This window comes from Ranitomeya imitator, chromosome 1, assembly GCF_032444005.1.
Source record: "Ranitomeya imitator isolate aRanImi1 chromosome 1, aRanImi1.pri, whole genome shotgun sequence".
Lineage (NCBI taxonomy): Eukaryota > Metazoa > Chordata > Amphibia > Anura > Dendrobatidae > Ranitomeya > Ranitomeya imitator.
This window is the reverse complement of record NC_091282.1, coordinates 923,930,561-923,943,283: the sequence shown is the minus strand read 5'-3', so window position 1 is coordinate 923,943,283 and position 12,723 is coordinate 923,930,561.

Genomic DNA, 12,723 nt, shown 5'->3' with positions numbered 1-12,723 from the left:
GAAGAGGAAGGTAATTTAGACAAGGGTAAAAAATGGACCATCTTAGAGAAGCGATCACAAACCACCCAAATGACTGACATTTTTTGAGAGACGGGAAGATCTGAAATAAAATCCATAGAGATATGTGTCCAAGGCCTCTTCGGGACCGGCAAGGGCAAAAGCAACCCACTGGCACGAGAACAGCAAGGCTTAGCCCTAGCACAAATCCCACAGGACTGCACAAAAGAACGCACATCCCGCGACAGAGATGGCCACCAAAAGGATCTAGCCACTAACTCTCTGGTACCAAAGATTCCAGGATGACCAGCCAACACCGAACAATGAACCTCAGAGATAACTTTATTCGTCCACCTATCAGGGACAAACAGTTTCTCCGCTGGGCAACGATCAGGTTTATTAGCCTGAAATTTTTGCAGCACCTGCCGCAAATCAGGGGAGATGGCAGACACAATTACTCCCTCTTTGAGAATACCCGCCGGCTCAGATAAACCCGGAGAGTCGGGCACAAAACTCCTAGACAGGGCATCCACCTTCACATTTTTAGAGCCCGGAAGGTACGAAACCACAAAGTCAAAACGGGCAAAAAAGAGCGACCAACGAGCCTTTCTGGGATTCAACCGCTTGGCAGACTCGAGATAAGTAAAGTTCTTATGATCAGTCAAGACCACCACGCGATGCTTAGCTCCTTCAAGCCAATGACGCCACTCCTCGAATGCCCACTTCATGGCCAGCAACTCTCGATTGCCAACATCATAATTTCGCTCAGCAGGCGAAAACTTCCTGGAAAAGAAGGCGCATGGTTTCATCACCGAGCAATCAGAACTTCTCTGCGACAAAACAGCCCCCACTCCAATCTCAGAAGCATCAACCTCGACCTGGAATGGAAGCGAAATATCTGGTTGACACAACACAGGGGCAGAAGAAAAACGATGCTTCAACTCTTGAAAAGCTTCCACAGCAGCAGAAGACCAATTGACCACATCAGCACCCTTCTTGGTCAAATCGGTCAATGGTTTAGCAATACTAGAAAAATTGCAGATGAAGCGACGATAAAAATTAGCAAAGCCCAGGAACTTTTGCAGACTTTTCAGAGATGTCGGCTGAGTCCAATCATGGATGGCTTGGACCTTAACAGCGTCCATCTCGATAGTAGAATGGGAAAAAATGAACCCCAAAAATGAAATCTTCTGAACACCAAAGAGACACTTTGATCCTTTCACAAACAAAGAATTAGCATGCAGGACCTGAAACACCGTTCTGACCTGCTTCACATGAGATTCCCAATCATCCGAGAAGACCAAAATATCATCCAAGTATACAATCAGGAATTTATCCAGGTACTCTCGGAAGATGTCATGCATAAAGGACTGAAACACTGATGGAGCATTGGCAAGTCCGAATGGCATTACTAGGTACTCAAAATGGCCCTCGGGCATATTAAATGCAGTTTTCCATTCATCGCCTCGCTTAATACGCACAAGATTATACGCACCACGAAGATCTATCTTGGTGAACCAACTAGCCCCCTTAATCCGAGCAAACAAATCGGATAACTGCGGCAAGGGGTACTGAAATTTAACCGTGATCTTATTTAGAAGGCAGTAATCTATACAAGGTCTCAGCGAACCATCCTTCTTGGCCACAAAAAAGAACCCCGCTCCTAATGGCGACGATGACGGGCGAATGTGCCCCTTCCCCAAGGACTCCTACACGTAACTCCGCATAGCGGCGTGCTCAGGCACAGATAAATTAAACAGTCGACCTTTTGGGAATTTACTACCAGGAATCAAATCGATAGCACAATCACAATCCCTATGCGGAGGTAGGGTATCGGACTTGGGCTCATCAAATACATCCCGGTAATCAGACAAGAACTCTGGGACCTCAGAAGGGGTGGATGACGAAATAGACAGAAATGGGACATCACCATGTACCCCCTGACAACCCCAGCTGGACACAGACATGGATTTCCAATCTAATACTGGATTATGGACTTGCAGCCATGGCAACCCCAACACGGCCACATCATGCAGATTACGCAACACCAGAAAGCGAATAACCTCCTGATGTGCAGGAGCCATGCACATGGTCAGCTGGGTCCAGTACTGAGGCTTATTCTTGGCCAAAGGCGTAGCATCAATTCTTCTCAATGGAATAGGACACTGCAAAAGCTCCAAGAAAAACCAACATCGCCTAGCATACTCCAAGTCCATCAAATTCAGGGCAGCGCCTGAATCCACAAATGCCATGACAGAATAAGATGACAAAGAGCAGATCAAGGTAACGGACAAAAGAAATTTTGACTGTACCGTACCAATGGTGGCAGACCTAGCGAACCGCTTAGTGCGCTTAGGACAATCAGAGATAGCATGAGTGGAATCACCACAGTAGAAACACAGCCCATTCTGACGTCTGTGTTCTTGCCGTTCAACTCTGGTCAAAGTCCTATCGCACTGCATAGGCTCAGGTTTATGCTCAGATAATACCGCCAAATGGTGCACAGATTTACGTTCACGCAAGCTTCGACCGATCTGAATAGCCAAAGACATAGACTCATTCATACCAGCAGGCATAGGAAATCCCACCATGACATCCTTAAGGGCTTCAGAGAGACCCTTTCTGAAAATAGCTGCGAGCGCACCTTCATTCCATTGAGTGAGTACGGACCACTTTCTAAATTTCTGACAATATACCTCTATCTCATCCTGACCCTGACACAGAGCCAGCAAATTTTTCTCTGCCTGATCCACTGAATTAGGTTCATCGTACAGCAATCCGAGCGCCAGGAAAAACGCATCAATATTACACAATGCAGGATCTCCTGGCGCAAGAGAAAACGCCCAGTCCTGAGGGTCGCCACGTAAAAAAGAAATAATGATCCTAACTTGTTGAACTGGGTCACCAGAGGAGCGAGGTTTCAAAGCCAGAAATAGTTTACAAATATTTTTGAAACTCAGAAATTTAGTTCTATCTCCAAAAAACAAATCAGGAATAGGAATTCTTGGTTCCAACATAGAATTCTGAACTACAAAGTCTTGAATATTTTGTACTCTTGCCGTGAGCTGATCCACACATGAAGACAGACCTTTAATGTCCATCGCTACACCTGTGTCCTGAACCACCCAAATGTCTAGGGGAAAAAAAAGGCAAAACACAGTGCAGAGAAAAAAAAATGGTCTCAGAACTTCTTTTTTCCCTCTATTGAGAATCATTAGTAATCATGGCTTCTAGTACTGTTATGATTAGGTAATTCAGTACCACAATGGACATAGAAGTCAGAGCACATACAGTGACCTGACAATAACCCAAAAACATAGAACGAGCTCTGAGACGTGGGAACTCTGCTGACCGCAATCCCTAATCCTCTCCAACCACACTAAAGGCAGCCGTGGATTGCGCCTAACGCTCCCTATGCAACTCGGCACAGCCTGAGAAACTAGCTAGCCTGAAGATAGAAAATAAGCCTACCTTGCCTCAGAGAAATACCCCAAAGGAAAAGGCAGCCCCCCACATATAATGACTGTGAGTAAGATGAAAAGACAAACGTAGAGATGAAATAGATTTAGCAAAGTGAGGCCCGACTTTCTGAACAGAGCGAGGATAGGAAAGGTAACTTTGCGGTCAACACAAAACCCTACAAACAACCACGCAAAGGGGGCAAAAAGACCCTCCGTACCGACTAACGGCACGGAGGTACACCCTCTGCGTCCCAGAGCTTCCAGCAAGCAAGAAAAAACCAAATAAGCAAGCTGGACAGAAAAAACAGCAAACAAAAATAACAAAAGCAGAACTTAGCTATGCAGAGCAGCAGGCCACAGGAACGATCCAGGAGGAAGCAAGTCCAATACTAGAACATTGACTGGAAGCCAGGATCAAAGCACTAGGTGGAGTTAAATAGAGCAGCACCTAACGACTTCACCACATCACCTGAGGAAGGAAACTCAGAAGCCGCAGTACCACTTTCCTCCACCAACGGAAGCTCATAGAGAGAATCAGCCGAAGTACCACTTGTGACCACAGGAGGGAGCTCTGCCACAGAATTCACAACATTCCACGTTGGCAAGGAGAAAAAGTTAGCCACCTTGTACAAATGCAGCATTACTGCTGTACAAGGTAGCTGTTATACATAGAAACACCTTGGGGTGGGTGGCAGGGTCCCATTAATTTCAGTTCATGTGCCTGCGTGGCGTTTGCAGGTCACGTTGCCGGCTACACAGCATGGGAACAGCTGGCGGTGCTGAAACCCACTAACACATTGGCTGGTGTTTTTCTCTGTGCAGCTAGCACTTCCGGGCAAAAACTAGCGGTGTTTGAGCCCAGGGGCAGCAGGAGGAGGAGAGGAGCAGATTGTAGGCCGAAGCCTGCACTGGTGGCAGCTTTTGTTCTGTTGTGCCAGCGTGGCTTGTGCTGGACACGTTGCCGACTACACAGCAGGGGAACAGCTGGCGGTGCTGAACCCCACTGACACATCAGCTAGTGTTTTTTCTGTGTAGACAACACTTCCAGGTGGCAACTGACAGTGTTGAAACCCAGGGAATCAAAGAGGAGCAGAGTGTAGGCCGAAGCCTGCAGTGGAGTAAGTTGAAAGGGAATCTTTAACCCCCCCCCCAGGCATTTGTTGCTGAAATTGCCATCTTGTACAGCAGTAATACTGCACATGGAAAATGGTGGCTCCTAAAATTATGCTCCTTGCAAACGCTGAAGTACACACTCATATAATGTGTCCCCTCACACCGTCAAACTGTCCCGGAAGTGGGACTTTCCTTTGTAATGTGACACAGCACAGCCGTCATTCCAACCCCCTTGGTGCCGTGCGCCACCTCCTCAACGTTGTTTGGTTCTGTCACGGAGCCCGCGCTGTAATGTTATCCCTTGGCCATGCACAGTTAGCGGTGCCCGTCTTCTGACATCATTTAGGTGTCAGGCTGGCAGTGCCTGTGCGTCCAAGCTGCCCGAGATCCAACCTCGCAGTGTCATCTAATGTAATCCCACTGCGGGCCAGGGATCCATGGGCATGCGCAGTGCATATCATCGCCTCTCACTCACCTCCTTCCTGCTTCTTCAGACTGTGCGGCGTCACGGCCGTGGCATGCTATTAGGGATCAGCTGATGCCGCCTAGTCTGAAGAAGCGCGAAGAAGGGGAGTGAGAGGCTAGTATATGCACTGCGCATGGCCATGGATACCAGGCCCACTGTGGGATCACATTAGACGACACTGCGAGGTGGGATTTCAGGCAGCGTGGACGCACAGGCGCAGCCAGGACGACAACAAATGATGTCAGAGGACGGGCAGTGCAAACTGTGCATGGCCAAGGGATAACATAACAGCGCAGGGTCCATGACGGAATCAAACAATGCTAAGGAGGCAGCGCACGGTGCGAAGTCCCACCTCCGGGACGGTTGGACGGTGTGAGGGGACACATTACATGAGTGTGTAGTTCAGCGTTTGCAAGGAGCATAATTTCAAGAGCAACCTTTTCCTTGTGCAGTATTAGTGCTGCACAAGGTGGCTCTTTCAGTAACAAACGCCTAGGGGGGGGGGGGGGACAGGTCCCCTTACATTTTAGTTGTGCCAGCGTGGCGGTCGCATGACACGTTGCCGGATACACAGCTGGGGATCAGCTGAAGTTACTGAACCCCAATAACAGAGGAGCGACTGTTGACAGTGCAGACACCACTTCCAGGCACCAACTGGCGGTGTTAGAGCCCAGGGACAGCAGGAGGAGCAGATTGGAGGTATTGCCGCACACACAGCTGGGGATCAGCTGACGTTACTGAACCCCAATAACAGAGGAGCGACTGTTGACTGTGCAGACAGCACTTCCAGGCACCAACTGGCGGTGTTAGAGCCCAGGGACAGCAGGAGGAGCAGATTGGAGGTATTGCCGCACACACAGCTGGGGATCAGCTAACGTTACTGAACCCCAATAACAGAGGAGCGACTGTTGACTGTGCAGACAGCACTTCCAGGCACCAACTGGCGGTGTTAGAGCCCAGGGACAGCAGGAGGAGCAGATTGGAGGTATTGCCGCACACACAGCTGGGGATCAGCTGACGTTACTGAACCCCAATAACAGAGGAGCGACTGTTGACTGTGCAGACAGCACTTCCAGGCACCAACTGGCGGTGTTAGAGCCCAGGGACAGCAGGTGGAGCAGATTGGAGGTATTGCCGCACACACAGCTGGGGATCAGCTGACGTTACTGAACCCCAATAACAGAGGAGCGACTGTTGACTGTGCAGACAGCACTTCCAGGCACCAACTGGCGGTGTTAGAGCCCAGGGACAGCAGGAGGAGCAGATTGGAGGTATTGCCGCACACACAGCTGGGGATCAGCTGACATTACTGAACCCCAATAACAGAGGAGCGACTGTTGACTGTGCAGACAGCACTTCCAGGCACCAACTGGCGGTGTTAGAGCCCAGGGACAGCAGGAGGAGCAGATTGGAGGTATTGCCGCACACACAGCTGGGGATCAGCTGACGTTACTGAACCCCAATAAGAGAGGAGCGACTGTTGACTGTGCAGACAGCACTTCCAGGCACAAACTGGCGGTGTTAGAGCCCAGGGACAGCAGGAGGAGCAGAGGAACAGAGTGTAGGCCGAAGCCTGATTGGAGCAAGTTGAAAAGGAACCTTTAACCCCCCCCAAGACGTTTGTAGCTGAAAGAGCCATCTTGTGCAGCACTAAGGATGCAAAAGGAAAAGGTTGCTCTTTTAATTATGCTCCTTGCAAACACAGAAGTAAACACTAAAAATGTGTCCCCTTATACCGTAAAACCGTCCCGGAGGTGGGAATTTCCTTCGTAATGGGACGCAGCACAGCTGTCATTCCTATCCCCTTGGTGCCGTGCGCTGCCTCCTCAGCGTTGTTTTAAGCTGTCACGGAGCCTGCGCTGTTCTGTTATCCCTTGGCCATGCCCAATTTGCGCTGCCTGTCTTCTGACATAATTTGGTGTCAGGCTGTCAGTGCCTGTGCGTCCACGCTGCTCCAGATCTCACCTCGCAGTGTCGTCTATTGTAATCCCACTGCGGGCCTTGGATCCATGGACATGCACAGTGCATATCCTCGACTCTCACTCCCCTCCTTCCCTCTTCTTCAGACTGTGCGGCGTCACGGCCATGGCATGCTATTAGGGATCAGCTGACGGCGCACAGTCTTAAGAAGGCGGAGGGAGATGGGCGAGAGCCCGAGGTGAAGATATGCACTGCGCATGCCCATGGATCCCAGGCTCGCAGTGTGATTCAATCAGAAGACACTGCGAGGCGGGTTCTCGGGCAGCGCGGGCGCACAGGCGCAGCCATCCTGACACCAAATTATGTCAGAAGACAGGCAGCGCAAACTGGCCATGGCCAAGGGATAACAGAACAGCGCAGGCTCCGTGACAGCTTAAAACAACGCTGAGGAGGCAGCGCATGACACCAAGGGGGTAGGAATGACGGCTGTGCTGCGTCACATTATGAAGGAAAGTCCCAGCTCCGGGAAGGTATAACGGTATCAGTGAACACATTTTATAAGTGTTAAGTTCTGCGTGTGCAAGGAGCTAAAATAAAAGAGCTACCTTTTCCTTGTGCAACATTACTGCTGCACAAGATGGCTCTTTCAGTAACAAACGCCGAGGGGGGGGGGGACAGGTTCCCTTACATTTAGGTTGTTGTGCCAGCGTGGCGGTCGCAGGACACATTGCCGGCTACACAGCTGGGGATCAGCTGACGTTACTGAAACCCAATAACACTGGGTCGTATGTTTAGACTGTGCAGCCTGCACTTCTAAGCCTCAACTGGCGGTGTTGGAGCCCAGGAATAGCAGTTCAGGTGGTAGAAAGATGAACACATCAGGAGACCTGGATGACACCCAATTACTTAATCAGGCAGAGGAGTGGCAAATTCCTGCGAGATCCAGGCCTGGTTCATTTTCAGGAAAGTAAGCCGGTCAACGTTATCGGAGGATAGTCGCATGCGACGGTCTGTTAGTACACCACCTGCGGCACTAAAGACACGTTCCGATAAGACAATAGCCACAGGGCAAGCCAGCACCTCCAATGCATACTGGCTTAGCTCTGGCCATGTATCCAGCTTAGAGACCCAAAACTTGAACGGGGAAGAGCCGTCTGGGAGTACACTAAGAGGGCAAGCCATGTAGTCTGTCACCATCTGACGGAACCATTGCCTCCTGCTGACTGGAGCCGCCGGTGATGGTGTAGACATTTGGGGCGGGCACACAAAAGTTTGCCACAGTTGTGCCATACTTGGCTTGCCTTGGGCATTGGCACTGCTTCTGCTCCCTCTTTGTGCAGAGCCACCTCCTCCACTGCCTCGACGCACTAAGCTGCTTTGTAAAGCACTAGCAGCACTTCTCTCAGTTGGACTGGACTTTACGCTCCCGTGTCAACGCCGGGATGAGGTTTTGGACATTGTCACGGTAGCGAGGATCGAGGAGGGCGTACATCCAATAATCAGGCACGTTGAGAATGTGGTCGATGCGGCGGTCGTCTCTCAGGCACTGCAACATGAACTCAACCATGTGCTGCAGACTGCCAACTGGCCCAGAAACGCTGTCCCCTGCTTGAGACATGATCTCTGCCCGCTCTTCATCACCCCACCCTCGCTGTACACACTGACCACTGGACAATGGTGGAACTCCCTCCTCTGGACGTACAGTTAGGTCCATATATATTTGGACAGAGACAAAATTTTTCTAATTTTGGTTATAGACATTACCACAATGAATTTTAAACAAAACAATTCTGATGCAGTTGAAGTTCAGACTTTCAGCTTTCATTCGAGGGTATACACATTAAAATTGGATGAAGGACTTAGGAGTTTCAGCTCCTTAACATGTGCCACCCTGTTTTTAAAGGGACCAAAATTAATTGGACAATTGAATCCAGAGCTATTTCATGGAAAGGTGTGGGCAATCCCTTCGTTATGTAATTCTCGATTAAACAGATAAAAGGCCTGGAGTTGATTTGAGGTGTGGTGCTTGCATTTGGAAGATTTTGCTGTGAAGTAAACATGCGGTCAAAAGAGCTCTCCATGCAGGTGAAACAAGCCATCCTTAAGCTGTGAAAACAAAAGAAAACCATCCCGAGAAATTGCTACAATATTAGGAGTGGCAAAATCTACAATTTGGTACATCCTGAGAAAGAAAGAAAGCACTGGTGAACTCATCAATGCAAAAAGTCCTGGGCGCCCACGGAAGACAACAGTGGTAGATGATCACATAATAATCTCCATGGTGAAGAGAAACCCCTTCACAAGAGCCAACCAAGTGACCAACACTCTCCAGGAGGTCGGCGTATCAATATTCTAATCTACCATAAAGAGAAGACTGCATGAAAGTAAATACAGAGGGTTCACTGCACGGTGCAAGCAACTCACAAGATTCAAGAATAAAAAGGCTAGACTAGACTTTGCTAAAAAACATCTAAAAAAGCCAACATAGTTCCGGAAGAACTTTCTTTGGACAGATGAAACCAAGATCAACCTCTACCAGAATGATGGAAAGAGAAAAGTATGGCAAAGGCGTGGTACAGCTCATGATCCAAAGCATACCACATCATCTGTAAAACACGGCGGAGGCAGTGTGATGGCTTGGGCATGCATGGCTGCCAGTGGCACTGGGTCACTGGTGTTTATTGATGATGTGACACAGGACAGAAGCAGCCGAATGAATTATGAGGTATTCAGAGACTTACTGTGTGCTCAGATTCAGCCAAATGCAGCCAAATGGATTGGTCGTCGTTTCATACTACAGATGGAAAATGACCCAAAACATAAAGCCAAAGCAACCCAGGAGTTTATTAAAGCAAAGAAGTGGAATATTCTTGAATGGCCAAGTAAGTCACCTGATCTCAACCCAATTGAGCATGCATTTCACTTGTTAAAGACTACACTTCAGACAGAAAGGCCCACAAACAAACAGCAACTGAAAACCACCGCAGTGAAGGCCTGGCAGAGCATCAAAAAGGATGAAGCACGGTGTCTGGTGATGTCCATGAGTTCAAGACTTCAGGCAGTCATTGCCAACAAACGGTTTTCAACCAAGTACTAAAAATGAACATTTTATTTAAAATTATTGAATCTGTCCAATTACTTTTGGTCCCTTTAAAAACAGGGTGGCACATGTTAAGGAGCTGAAACTCCTAAACCCTTCATCCAATTTTAATGTGGATACCCTCAAATGAAAGCTGGAAGTCTGAACTTCAACTGCATCTGAATTGTTTTGTTTAAAATTCATTGTGGTAATGTCTATAACCAAAATTAGAAAAATGTTGTCTCTGTCCAAATATATATGGACCTAACTGTAGCTCTTCCTCGTCCATTGACTCCTCCTCATCCTCCTCACAAAGGGTCCCCTGCCGACCCCTTTGTGAGGAACCACGTGGCGCTGACTGTCCAGAACCTGATGGAAAAGGTGACTCCTCATCCTCCACCTCTTCCACATCATCCCTTATCCCTTGCAAGGTTTCTTGAAGCAAGCAGATAAGGGGGACAGTCATGCTGACTAGGGCATCATCTGCACTTGCCATCCGCGTGGAATAATCAAAGGACGCAAAACCTGGCAGACGTCCTTCATAGTGGCCCACTCTGTGGTTGTGAAGTCTGAGCGGCGCTGACTGCGACTTTTTTGTGCCTGATGCAGCTGGTACTCCATTACTGCTTGCTGCTGCTCACACAACCGCTCCAACATATGTAACGTGGAATTCCACCTGGTAGGTAGGTCACATATGATGCGATGTTCAGGAAGGCGAAACCGACGCTGCAGAGCAGCAATGCGGGATCTTGCCAAGCTGGAACGCCGCAAGTGAGCACACTCTAGGCGGGCCTTGTGCAGAAGTGCATCAAGATCCGGATAGTCCCTCAGAAAACTCTGCACAACCAAATTGAGCACATGTGCCAGACATGGGATGTGAGTGAGGTTGCCAAGGCCTAAAGCTGCCACCAGATTTTGGCCATTGTCACACACTACCATGCCTGGCTGGAGATTCGCTGGCACAAACCACACATCGCTCTCCTGCTTTAAGGGCATTCCAGAGCTCCTGCGCTGTGTGGCTTCGATACCCCAAAGAAACTAATTTCAAGACGGCCTGCTGACGTTTGGCCACGGCTGTGCTCATGTCAGTCGTAACAGGTAAACGGTCACGGGTCCATGTGGAGGTGGACTGTGACGGATCCTGCAGCAAGGAATCTGAGGAACTGGTGTAAGAGGAGGAGTCAATGCGTACAAACTGGATTCCTGCAATCCTTGGAGTGGGCAGGACACGTCCTGCGCCACTCGCACGGTCTGTACCGGCTCAACAGCATTAACCCAATGGGCAGTGACGGAAAGGTATCGCCCCTGTCCATGTTGACTGGTCCACGCATCGGTGGTGAGGTGGACCTTGCTACTGACGGCGTTCAGTAGCGCATGTTTTATTTGTCCCTCCACATGCTTGTGCAGGGCAGGGACAGCTTGCCTGCTGAAGTAAAAGCGGCTGGGCACCTGGTACTGTGGGACTGCCAATGCCATCAAGTCACGGAAGCTGTCAGTCTCCACCAGCCTGAATGAGAGCATTTCCAGGGACAGAAGTTTGGCAATGCCTGGATTCAGAGCCTGTGCTCGGGGGTGGTTTGCCGAGAATGCCCGCCTTTTCTCCCATGCCTGTACTACCGATGGCTGTAGACTAGGCTGGGAGTGTGAGGATGACTGGGAACGTGGTGCTGTGGGTGGAATTACACTAGGTCTCTGGACAACAGTGCCAGAGGTTCTTCCATGGCGATCCAAGGAGGAAGCCGAACCAGCTGTGCATGAGCTGGAGGAAGATGCAACACGAGCTGAAGAGGTGGTAGCTGCCGCTGTTGGTTGGCCTAGCTCTTCAGTGTGTTTTTGGAACTCCACCGCGTGCCTGGTCCGCACATGTTTCCACATATTTGTGGTATTGAGGTTGCTGACACTTTTACCTCTTTTTACTTTCTGATGACACAGCTTGCATTTGACAAAACAAATGTCATCTGCAACTGTGTCAAAAAAGGACCAGGCACTGCAAGTCTTGGGAGCGTCCTTTTTGGCTTTTGAAAGAGACAGGCTCCTAACTGGTGCCAAAGTGGAGGCTACAGGCTCCGCAGTCTTCCCCCTCCCTCTCCCTCTTTGGCCCGTTAGGGGAATCTCTTCCTCTGAGCTGCTCCCACCACCTTCCTGTTCCTCACGCCACGATGGGTGTTGTGAATTCTGTGGCTGAATTCACTCCTGTGGTCACAAGTGGTATTGCAGCCTCTGGGCTTCCTCCCTCAGGTGTTTTGGTGAGCTCGTTGGCTGCCTTGCTATTTAACTCCACCTGAGTCTGTCTTCCTTGCTCCTTGTCAATGTTCCAGTGTTGGATCTGAGCTACTGCATCTTTCCTGTGGCCTGCTGCTCTGCTAGATAAGTGTTACTTTGTTTTTGTTTCCGTTTTTTCTGTCCAGCTTTGCTATTCTCTTTTGCTGGAAGCTCTGAGACGCAAAGGGTGCACCGCCGTGCCGTTAGTTCGGCACGGTGGGTCTTTTTGCCTCCCTTTGCGTGGTTTTGCTTTAGGGTTTTTTGTAGACTGCATAGTTCTCTTTGCTATCCTCGCTCTGTCTAGAATATCGGGCCTCACTTTGCTGAATCTATTTTATTCCTACGTTTTGTCTTTTCATCTTGCTAACAGTCATTATATGTGGGGGGCTGCCTATTCCTTTGGGGTATTTCTCTGAGGCAAGTCA